Source organism: Prosopis cineraria, unplaced genomic scaffold (assembly GCF_029017545.1).
Source record: "Prosopis cineraria cultivar Desert tree isolate PC_DT_omini unplaced genomic scaffold, ASM2901754v1 PC13, whole genome shotgun sequence".
NCBI classification, from domain to species: domain Eukaryota; kingdom Viridiplantae; phylum Streptophyta; class Magnoliopsida; order Fabales; family Fabaceae; genus Prosopis; species Prosopis cineraria.
The window spans coordinates 16,991,830-17,002,661 of NW_026555344.1; positions in this window are offsets into that span (position 1 = coordinate 16,991,830).

Below are 10,832 nucleotides of genomic sequence, written 5' to 3' on the forward strand. Positions count from 1 at the left end.
CTAAAATGGATTAGAATATAAGAAAAATATGATGAAATAACATGAACTTCTAGAGGTTAACAAAAGTGCAAGACATATGGTCTCAAATAAGAAGTGAAACAAATTCTAGAGGGTAACATCACTAAGGAATTAATCACACATGAGTGTTTAGCCTCTTCCATGAAAGGGTAATCTACCACTCTAATCCATTAATTCAAGGTAAAAGAATGTTCACTTCACACCTATTCAATTCTAAAAATTACCACATCTTAAACATCAAAATATCCATTCAAGAGCTAGGTCATTAAGTAACCTCAAACAAAACAAAACAAAGCAAAGCAATTTTTTTAATTTTTTTTTGAAAATTTTTTTCAAAAACCAAACCAAAACAAACAAAATATTTATTTCTCTCCCCCATACTTAAATCATGCATTATCCTCAATGTATGTATAGACTAGTGATAAAACAAGGTGAGATCAATAATTAATATATAAAAAAAGTGTGGTGCATAATTTTTTTTTTCAACACACAAACAAATAAAAAAAACAAGCAAACTAAAAATAATGAAATTCACATTTTCTTACTAGATTAATCTCCCCTACACTTGCAATTTACTCAATCAACAAATCAAAGCATAAAGCAAAGTAAAGTAAATAGCAAGGGTGAAGAAGATACAACCTAGTTTAAATCTCCACAAGCTCTTGAAGTTGAAATTTTCATCCTTGAGGAGTAGCATAAATCTACTCATTGTCATCTTCATTCCAAGCATCTTAGGTGGAGGTTCGGGATCAATTTGTAATGGCTCCAAGATGTATGGTGTGAAATCTTCCATAACTTCATGTGATTGATCATCTTCATGATTAGCCAAGGTCTCTTCCCTTGCAATGATAAATCCTCTAAATACATGTGGGTTATTAGCCATATCATCATTTAGACCTATAAAATCAACGAAGAATCCTTCCTCAAGCATATTGGGTTCCAAAGAAGTGCATTCGTGATTAATTTCACACAAACATGCATCATCAATTATTTCATCAAGTAAATGAGTGCTACTCTTTTCAAACACAAATGAATTAATTTCTAAACAAATAGGGCATGGAGAATTAAGTGAACAATCACAAGTGAATAGGAAATTAGAACAAGTACTATGAAACAAAGCCAACTCATCATCAAAATCATCAAACATTAAATCAATATTATTCTCATTACTATTTGGCTTTGTAAAATCAATTCCTTGAATTCCAACCTTCTTGTCATCTTGAGTTATTTTCAATCACTTGTTCAAATCCTCAGTAGGAGCCATGGCCTCTTCAAGTATTTCAATAGGGTACTTGGCCAAGGGTACCATAAAGGTAGAACTTTCCTCCAATAGCTTGAAAACCTCTTGGACATCAAGCTCGAGTGGAGAAAATTCTTTAAAATTGGCTCCTTTGGTATTTGTGCCTATATCACAAGATAAAATACCTTTCTTATGCCCATAAAGCTCAAGTATAGTAGACATTTTATTATCATCAAGTAATTCATGAGAAGATGTGGCATCATCATTCAAGTACTCATCAATTTCAAAACAATTTTGGCATCTATAATCATTTAAACAAGTACAAAGAGATATAAAAGTATGAGAGTATGAATCAATACTAGACAACAAGAAAAGATCATCACTAAATTCTTCAATCATAAGATCATCATCACTCAATTTACCTTTAGGCTTTGCAAAGTTATTTCCTTGAACTTCAATTTTCTCATGCTTTAAGTCTTCCAAATTCTCCCCTTCTTGTGACTTGTCCTTAATTTCTTGTAAGCCTTGCACATTAGCCTCTTCAAGTTGAGCAAGTTCCTCTTTGAAATTAATAGATGGTTTGGCCACATTTCCTTGTTCACCTACAAAAGAAGGTAAACAACTTTTCTCAAGCACATAATGATTAGAAGAAACAAGTGCATATGCACTATCAACAATATCACAAGAAGGAATTGGAATTCCAAGCATACAAGATACATCATCACTACCATCAATATCCATTTCATTTTCTTTATTCAAGCTAAGTGAAGAGTCAACACTTTCAATGATATTTGAATTTAAATCAAAATAATTATCATGTGAACTCAAAGTGTTTTTCTCCCAAGGGTATGCTTTTTCACAATATGATTCATGCTCAAACATCCAAGGTGATTCAACTATAATTTCTTCATCTATGTCATCATCATGTAAATTATTATGCTCATCATTAGATAAAGTCAAATGTGAAGAAGAATCAACCTCAATAGGAATAGGAGAAATTACCTCTTGAAGTAAAGGTGTGATTGACTCCTTCTCTTTTAAAGATTGAGTGGCTTAAGGTGTATTTATGTTCTTAATAGCTTCATGAGCAACTTTTTGTATATCTTCAACTTGAAACATGTAATTTCTCTCTTGTGGGGCTTGGACTACTCCATGTGGTTCACAATATCCTTTTAAAATAGGACAATCATAATAGAAGTAGGAGGTAGCCTCACAATGCACACAATAAAATTTACCCCTTTATGCATATATTTTTTCTAGATGCTCAATATCAATAGGTGGTGTATGCTCAACATGAGTGCTTAGATTGGATTCAAAACTCATGAGATTGAAAAATTCATAATTGTGACTTGGATGGAAATGATCATAATATGGGGGTGGACAATCAGAGTTATGTGGTTGAAATTGATTATGATGGGATATATGATCACTGTTAGGTGTCGAAAATGGATGAGAATGCATGTCAAAATCATGATCATGAAACCAAGCCATAAAATGCAATGAAATTTATATCCACAAGTAATGATGCAAATTCAAGATCAAAATGATGGAATGACCAAGGAAGCTCAAATGATATGTCCTATGCAAATGTATGAGTGGAAATGCAAGCAAACAAAAATTAAGAGAATTTTTTTTTATTTTTCTATTAGACTCAACAACAATGAAGTAATCAAACACAAAAAAAAACAACACTAAACATGTGGAAAGAGAGTTAGAAATGCTCAATCAAGAAGCTTTGACAATTCTGGAATTCACACAGCAGGCTTTCTGGAGATAGTGAACTTATGGATTTTTTTAGCAGCCAATCCACATGAGAAATTCCCTGAAAATTTTATTATAAATACAAGAGATATATAGGAAAATTATGTAAAAATTTTAGACCACAAATTCTTCCCTATTGTTCCTAAAATTTTCACAAGTTGGTCCATAGGTTTGGAGAAACAGGATTTCGTCCAGGAGACCTTTAGAGCTTCCAACAAACTTTCAAATAGGAAAATAGAAAAATTAAAAAAAATTATAAACACAAGAAAAAAAAATATAAGACAGTGATAAGAAAAATGAGACTGGAATCAATCAATTTGGATGCACAGAGAGGGAGATATGCTAACTCAAAGTTGAAATAGGATTTTGGGAGTTCACTGTAAAGGCTCCCTGGACCTTGTTATCTTGTAAAATTTCCACAGGACACTTCTCACATCCAAAATTGACCAAACAAATTTTAACATGAAGCTAAGATATAGAGCTTTCAATGAAATAAATTTCAAGTTCAAATTCCCTTAGACTCGTTCACAGATAAGTTTTCAAATTCAGGCAGAGTCACTAGAAATAGAGTATTTTTAGTTCTACACCAAACCAACGAAAATTGCACTAATTTTTTTTTCTTTTTCCAAAATAGAACAAAAACACTCAAAACACACAAAAACACTAAACAAAACACAAAACACAAATTTTTATAATTTTTCACAAAATTTTCCAAGAACACAAAAATGTAAATTAAGCACTAAACAACCTTAGAACTAAACCTAAACCATTCCCTGGCAACGGCGCCAAAATTTTGATAGGGATTTAGTCACTTATCCTCAAAATTAAACTAAAGCTAACCCTAATGCGATATAGAGCCAACCCTAGGTCATCTCCCAAGGAATGGTCTTAGTCTAATTGAAAGTTATCTAGTGGAATAAATCACCCAAATCTGAAGGAGTTTAGTTACCTAACTAATTATCTAGTGAATTAAACTAGCAAACTAAACCTAATTATGAATGGAATGGACTTCCCTTTTAATATAGGAACCCTAGGGTTTTGCTAATGGAAGAATCCTAGCATCTAATTAATTATGGCAGCTCACTCAACTTCTCTTCCTTGGCTAAAAAACGTATTTACTTAAGACAACTATCTCAAGCAACCTAGCCACACTAATTCAATTCCTTAAGTGCTATTACAAGCCCTTTAGGTAACCTCACTAGCTTAGCTCAAGAATTAACCAAGTTTTTAGTTAAAATTCATTCCCAATTTCCACTGGCCAAAGCTGTACCTAAGCTCAAAACTATGGAAACTCAAGCAACTCATCAAGCATTCACCACACAATTACATACTAGGCTAATACAAGATATTCACCCATTGAAATCACATATTACCATGCAAATTCATAGAGTGGACAAAATTTCAGCAGCACATAGTCATGTAATTCAACTTAAAAATCTTGTTTCAACATTACAAATTACAAACAATCTTGTAGTTAAAGTCAAATTGAACCATAATCAATAATAGTCATAGTATTCTAATGGAATTGAAACAAGATGAAGAAATAGTTGAGCTTAGCCAAGTGAAGACTTCAAAACTCCTCTTCCATCAACTCCTCTCTAGGATTCCATGAAGAATTTAGCTAGAAAACATCAAAACTATCTTACTCCTCCAAGAACTAGACATAGCCAAGGAGAGCTCCATGGAAATGGTGGAATCAAGCTTTAAATCTCCTTACAAGTGGTAGGGATAGGTTCATCCAAGGAAGAGGAATTGAATGGTGGTGGTTTTGTGGAGGTTTTATGGCTGAATGTGGAGTTATGGGTGCTGGAAAAATGAAGAAAGTAGAGAGAAGATGGAGAAAATGAAGAACAAGATGAACTAGAGAGAGAAAATGTAGAAGATGAATGAGATGAGTGTTGGATCTGATTTTAGGAGCTGAATGGTGTGCTTATTCTGTTTTGGCATAGCTGAAACTTAATTAAAAAAAAGGGAAAGAAATTAAAATGGAAATGGGAGCATTGTCACACTTGCAAGGTGGCAACCTCCTATTGGTTTGTAAATGATTCCAATGTGTATGTAATTTCTCATGTGTCATCCACATCATTTAAGCTGATTTAATCCCTCAAAATAATCATAATTCATGTGCAATGATCAGCCATTGACCTTAAGGAGTGTTGACCTCAATTGCCCAATTGATGCACAAGTCACATGCCACATATGTCACATAAATCACATAATTTAATTAAATAGCATGTGATATAATAAAATCTAATTAATGTCCAGAATTAAATTCATAATTAGAAGGGAGAATTTATTAAATTAACCAAGTTTGAGGCTATACAAAATTATATAAAAATTTTCATACAAAGGCGAACCGAAAACTAGATCAAACTAAAACACTTAAGAAAGTGTTAACTTTTTTATTTAATTACTCTCAAACTAAAATGAATTTGAAAAATATAACTTCACCACTTATCAACTGGATATAAAATAGACTTTTTAAATTTTTCTTGTACATTTTCTCAAAAGTTTAATTTTTTAGACTAAAATACCCCTAGTACACTGAACCTAGAAACTTAGACAAAATTCTAAATCTAATGCAATGTGTGCACTTGAAGGTGATAAATCATTAATAAAAGGATCCTAATTGATAAATAAAAGTGGGTAACAAATGTGTTCTATCTTTAGGTCAAGACATATTCTAAAAGCTTCAAATTTTACAAAAGTATTCAACAAATACCAAAGTTCTAGTGTTCTAAATTCAAAACAAATGATGGCCACTCCTCAATTAGATCATAAATTTTCTCATCACTATATTCCAAGCATTTTGTATTCTTAAAGTACTACAAAATATATTAAAACAAGAATCATATATATATAATATTAAAAATTGTTATAAATCGAATAAAATTAAATAAAATTAGATAACTTTTCATACCTCAAATGGGATAAAAGTTTGACCATGGGTGATTACATTCTTCATATATTTCATAATGTAGTACCCACAATCATTATTATTCGGTTGGAAAGGGCGTTAAAAAATTACCAAAATGTAATATAAATTTTTGAAGCAAATAAATTTATTTTTCATAATTCAATAAAATCGTTCATGTATAAATTAAATATACCATAATCTTTGTCCATTAATAACTCTTTGAGAAATCTTTGTTTCTGAAAAAAGAGGGCTTTTTGTGACCACGAAAGTTGTTTAATGCCCTACCAAAAAAGAAAAAATTTAATCAATAATAATTGATGTAAATATATATAAACATGTAAAATGATTCTTATAAATATAAATACTTACATATTGAATAACCTCAACATATTAGGATGATCTATCAACACACCTCCAGATGTTTTCTAAAAAAATATAAACTTTGATTATAAATTAAAGGCAAAGGAACAATCATAAGATTGAGAACAATCAAAATCCAATGTTTTCTAAAAAAATATAAACTTTGATTATGTCTTAATAAAATTGAGGTGTCTAACACAATAATTAATTAAAAAAAGTAATTAATAAAATACTTACCTATATTTTAAGGTATTAAGAATATTTTTTTTCCAACTTTAGCTTTTTTTTTTGTGAATATTTCTTTTAGAAGATCTACTGTTTAAATGCACTCAACATCAATCCATGACTAATATCATGAGAAGTAATAAATGAAAATCTATTTTCTTTTTGAGATATGATCCCATCATAAAGCTCCAGTGGGTATTCAATGGTATTATGATTATTATCTATTAAATATCACTTGCAAAGATCTATATGAAATTTTCTAAGAACTCTGACTTTTTTTGAGGACATATGTTCTATGAGGCTCATCGAGATCAAAACAAGACTATAAGAAAGAAAATAATCTGGATAAATGTAAGCACAAGAAAAAAAATAGTTCAATAGATAAGATATTAATGACTTTTTTTACCTCAACTTGTTCCCATATGAATCTCTTGTATTCATTTGGTACTTTTCTCCAATCAATAAATATAATAGGCACATGATCTCGAGCCATGACCCTAATATAACTAACTAATTTTTCTCCATTTAGCTTTATTAGCTGACCCATAATATTGCAACCAACTTATAGCTTTATTTCCATGCTTCTATTTCTAATCAACTTGGGCATCACAATTTTACCATAATGAACATCTCGAAACATTTTCTCCTTTGCTACTTAAGGATTATCGTCATTTGAACTAGTGCGAGGCTCATCATCACTATAGCAACTCATTTTCCTGTAAGTTGAGATCAACACATTAACACTTGCATAATATGAAATATAAAAAAATTAAATCAAGTAACATGAAAAATAAAATTACTTTTCTGTTTTTTCTTTGTTTGATTTAGACTCGACAGCTTGACCTGTATCCCATCTCTATGATCATCTCTCATGTACAAGTGCTCCTATTTAGTTAAATCATCATCAAGGGATTGTATTGTTTTGGGAAAAGGATCATTTTTAATATTCATATCCTCATTACTTTGAGCTTGATCATCATCTTCATGTTTTTTGTTTGATAAAAGTATAATAGACCAATTCTTTTTTTATAAGATTAGAAACAAAAAATACTTGTTTAGCTTGTTCAACTAAAATAAAAGGGTCATCTCTATATCCAACTTTAGATAGATCCCTTGAATAAATCCAAAATCATCAATTTAGAATCTACTATAATTGTTAACCCACCTATATCCAAAGATAAGCATCCTGAACATAGAGTAATCCAACTCCCATATACATTCAATAACACCAAAGTATGACATTTCTGCATAGACAGGGTTGGTATCTTTTGAATCGAATACATGTAAACCACCGCAATAAGTGTAACTCTAATACATTGCATTGTGCTTTGATCATCTTGTTCTTTAGTATAGAAAGTGTAACCATAGATTGCATAACTAGTGTAAGATAAAACTTGTAAACTCAGTCCTTTAGCCAACCATCTCAATTTTTCAAAAACATTTCTTGGATTCTTCCTCGATTCCTCAAGGATGTGACTTTTAAACCACTTTACAAAGCATCGATTGTATTCTTTTGTTACCAAATTTGCATTTCTAATACCAAACATGTCTCTGAGAAATCTTTGTGTTCTTCCACAAATGGCTTGACCTTTTCAGTGTTGTGCAAAACATATAAGTAAGCCTGTTCACATTCAGTTGCTGAAATGCTAATAACTTTATTTCCAATTATTCCTTTCCTTGATCTTTATCCTTCATGGTGAGACTTTAGAATCCCTATAGCATCAATGTTGGATAAATAGTCTATACATAATTTAGCTGCTTCTTCAACATGTACTGTTTGGCAATTCAATCCTTAGGTCAATATCTATTTTTCACATAGCCTTTAAAATTTTCATGTAACGCTCAATCAAGTACATCCATCGTAAATAAGCTAGGCAACACATTTGAACTTCTTTCGCCAAATGGACAATTAAATGAACCATGATGTCAAAGAATGAAGGCGAGAAATACATTTCAAGTTCACAAAGGGTCAAAACAACTTGCCTTTATAGGGCTGGCAAATTTGCAGGATCAACTACTTTATTACAAATCATCTTGAAAAACAAACATAGATTTGTGATGGTGCGTCGTACTTTCTAAGGCAAAATTGATTGTATACCAATAGGTAAGAAATTTCATATGATCACATAACAATCATGAAATTTAAACCTTGTAACTTCAAATCTTTCATTGGTACAAGGTTCTTCACATTTGAAAAGTACCTCTCGGGCACTTTTACATAATGAAGAAACTCAAGAAAAGATTGTTTCTCGTGCCTAGATAGAGTGTAAGCTATTGGTGGTAGATAAGTATGATTTTCTTTTTTCAATGGAACCAAATCTTCTCTTATTCCCATAGAAATCAAATCTAATCTTGACTTCACACTGTCCTTACTTTTTCCTAGCAACTGGAGCAATGTCCTAACCACGCTATCATAATTTTTTTCAATATGCATCACATCTGGAAAATGTCTTACATGTAAGGACTTTTAATATGGAAAATAAAAAAATTAATTTTTTCCAACCACTTATTGCAACATTTTTTACAAAAGGTTTGCCAAAATGATTATCAAGGTTTTTCACCTTTTGAAAAACATTCATGCCTATTAAGGACCTAGGCAGTTTCCTTTCTTCGAAGTCACCATTAAAAGCTTCTCTCCATTTTCTCCAATGATATGTCGAAGGTAAGAATCTATGGTGTCCCATATAAACATTTTTCTTACAATGATCTAATCATATTGAATGAGTGTCCTCTTCACATATAGGACATGCACCATATCCTTTAATTCTATGTCCTGAGATATTGTCATAAGCAGGAAAATAATTAATTGTGCCAAATAACATGACTTTCAAATTAAAAGTTTCTTCTCTATACCCATCATACACCTCCACGCCATGTCCCACATTAGCTTCCAATCTTCTATTAAAGGAGATAAATATACATCTATAACATTTCCCAATTGTTTAGGCCCAGATATTAATATAGACAACATCATAAACTTGCATTTCATGCATAACCATGGAGATAGGTTGTAAATTATTAATATTACTAGCCATGTGCTGCGAGTACTACTTTGAACACTATGTAAGTTGATTCATCAGTAGACAATGCAAGCTGAAGATTCCTTTCTTCATTTCCAAAATCATAGTACCCAAAGTCAATTTTTCCAATGAGGAGAATCTGCAGGGTGCCTAAGCTTCCATCTTTAATCCTTTCATTCTCATTCCATGTCAACAAGTTAGCAATTTTTGCATTTCCATACACACGCCTAAATGTTGGTATAATGGGAAAATATTATAGTGCCTTTGCAAGACTTGATTTCTTTCTATATTTTGATGCTTCACATTTAGGGCACTTCTCTAACAAAGCATACTCATTATGAAACAAGATGTAATCATTAGGACATGCATGTATTTCCTCATAGCCCGAACCAATTGAGCAGAGCATTTACTTGGCCTCATATATCTTGGTAGGAAGTTCATTACCAACCGAAAAAATATCTTTCAGAGCATCAAGCAATAGAGTGAAACTCTTATCAATCCATCCACAAGAAGCTTTCAAATTGTATAATACCAAATTGCTGATAACCTAGTGCATTTAGTAAAACTAGGATATGGTGGTTTCTCTAAATCACCTACCAACCTTTCAAACATTTAAGGACAATCACGAAAATCATCCTCTATTGCATTTAGCATTTCATCAAGATGATTAGTCTCACACCCATTTAGCATTTGATCAAAGTTATATGCATGCATCTTCTCTCTCAAAAGACCTACTAATATACATCCTTTCACCAGATACATTATTTTTCTCCCCATACCTTGTCCAACACGTATAACTTTGATCAATTTTGTGACATATTAAATGATCTAACAATTCAATTTAAATAATTCTCTTTCCAAAAAAACAAGCTATGCAAGGACACAAAATTTTATTTGGATCTTTTGCATGCTAAATTGTAAAAGTAATAAACTCTTCCACCCCATCCCTATATTCTTTTGACAATCGATTAGCAAATATCTATTTTCGGTCTATACCCTCTACTTATTGATATTTATTTATATCCATCAAGCCAAGTAATAGATAACCACTGATATCTAATGCAACTAATTAATTAAATTAGGATACAATCTACCTAATTAAAAACATAACAAATCAAACTTAAACAAATGTGAACAAATTAATTTGACATTTAAAAAAAAAACTACAACATGACAAACTAAAAATGAAAATTTTTCAATTATTAAAATAATTGTAATTTCATCAAGAATTAATTCAACATTTTTTTGCATAAAAAAATAATTGTTTTAGGTAAATTCAAGTTCCAACAAC